The sequence below is a fragment of the Hibiscus syriacus genome, unplaced genomic scaffold (genome assembly GCF_006381635.1).
Source record: "Hibiscus syriacus cultivar Baekdansim isolate YM2019G1 unplaced genomic scaffold, ASM638163v2 tig00112926_pilon, whole genome shotgun sequence".
In the NCBI taxonomy this organism is placed as follows: Eukaryota; Viridiplantae; Streptophyta; class Magnoliopsida; order Malvales; family Malvaceae; genus Hibiscus; species Hibiscus syriacus.
In genome coordinates, this window is record NW_024063421.1 from 271,347 (window position 1) to 273,178 (window position 1,832).

Sequence of the window (1,832 nt, forward strand, 5' to 3'; positions counted from 1 at the left end):
CCGGTCCACAACCGTTCTTGCTGTCAACTTATTGCAGCCATCTAACCATGCATGTCTAGCATCAAAATCACAAAACACAATTCGATAATTCCCATGGCCCTTAAATTAATTAATCATCAAAGCACTTTAGTTTTATATATATGGACAACCAAGGACATTTCTTTTAAACCAAACAGGAAAAGAAACCAGAAGTTAATAAATTTAGACATTCTATTATTATTATTATATGATGAGGTGAAAACTAAAGTTTATGTCTTTAATTTTTTAGCCGCCAAAATTGCTTCTATCTGCTGATGAAATGAAGCACAGAGGGGGTTAATTTGTTGCAGGAGCTAAACCGAGATTCAAGTCCAGCCGATATCGGTACTCTCCTCGGTTTGGCTTGCGAACTGCTGAAGAAGGCCGTTTTTGGTCCGGTTCACCAGCGAACCCTCCACCGTCTCTACCGAGAACAGGCTCTCCTCTTCCCTGTTACCACTGGACGAGTCAGCCCGGCGCTTGGAGTTGTCGGCGGACCGCTTGAACCGAGAGCGGGATTTGACGACCTTGTCGGTCTCGGCCGTGTTGGGATGCTTGAAGACATGGCGGATGTCATACGTTTTGAGAGGACAAATCGTTGCTGCTGCTGCTGCGAGAGCGGTTCGGGAGAAGATTGGGTGGTTATCTGCGAGCCTTTGAGCAAAGCATCCACCGCGGCTTGGCACTCGACCCAGTTCCCCGACCAGAGCATGCCGACCGAACCATAAACAGGGTTCACAACACGCCCACAGGCTTCGTATAGGAGTGACCTGAAAATAGCTGCAACACGCACAAACAAACAACAAACAAGAAGAATTATACTTTATACACTTTGTTTTTCAGAGCAAATGAATGACATGGATGATCAAATGGATAATAATTGGGATACCGGGGCGTAGGTTTTCGCGGCCGGCTTCGATGAGATTGAGGAGGCCGGCACGGCCGTAGAACTTGGCGAGAAGAGAGTGGCGTTGGCTTGAGAGTCAGGGGACTTGATCCATTCAAGGCAGGGTCTAATGATGCAGTCTTGGGTGCAGCCCTTCCGAAGGACCCTGCAGCCATTACAGCTAATTCTCATTGGACTCGGTGGGATTGATTTTTTTGTACGGAGATGAAGAGGAGGAAGAAGAGAAGAAGGGTTATATAAGTGGTGGGCGCAGTGGTTTTTCCAAACGAGTGGTGAAGTTAAAAGACCTGAAAACCGGGGGTGAAATGTGTTTGCGTTTCTCATCCCTTTTTTTCTTCTTGTTTTGGGTAAAGCCGGCTGATGGGGAGATTTCCTCTTTGGGAAATGGGATTCCCTCGAACTGAAAAAAGTATTAGATGGTTTCAGGTCATACGTGGTTTCCATCTATAATGATTTTTCATATTTTTTTTCCGGTAAATCTTCACCTCAGTATTACGTGTAAATAAAATATGAAGTGTCATGGATGCAGTGATGAGTCGGGATTAAGAAATAATTTCTTCTCAAACGGGTTTTCGTTGCCTTTCTACTCTTCCAAACAACCCTCCATGCAACCCATTATTACAAATTGCACCACTCATTTTATTTTTCCTACATTTCCAAACTATGCCATGCACTTACATTCTTTTTTAGTTTTAAATTTTTTAAAATACAGTATCATAAAGATTAGATTATATGAAAGTTGAATTAGAAACCGATAATGTTTATATTACTCTCATCCGCAAACTCATGAGATGTCATCGTAAAATATGTTCATAAACTTTTCTTTATGTGATTAGAGCATAGACGAAAACATGTGATACGAGAACATAATAAAATAATGGACGCTCTAACAAATGATAAACGTGAT

At 42.5% G+C, this 1,832-nt stretch overlaps 1 pseudogene; it reads right to left on the minus strand.

Annotated features, from left to right (window-relative positions):
- Positions 1-248: 248 nt before the first annotated feature.
- Positions 249-1,115, minus strand: LOC120184700 (annotated as a pseudogene).
- Positions 1,116-1,832: the final 717 nt, after the last annotated feature.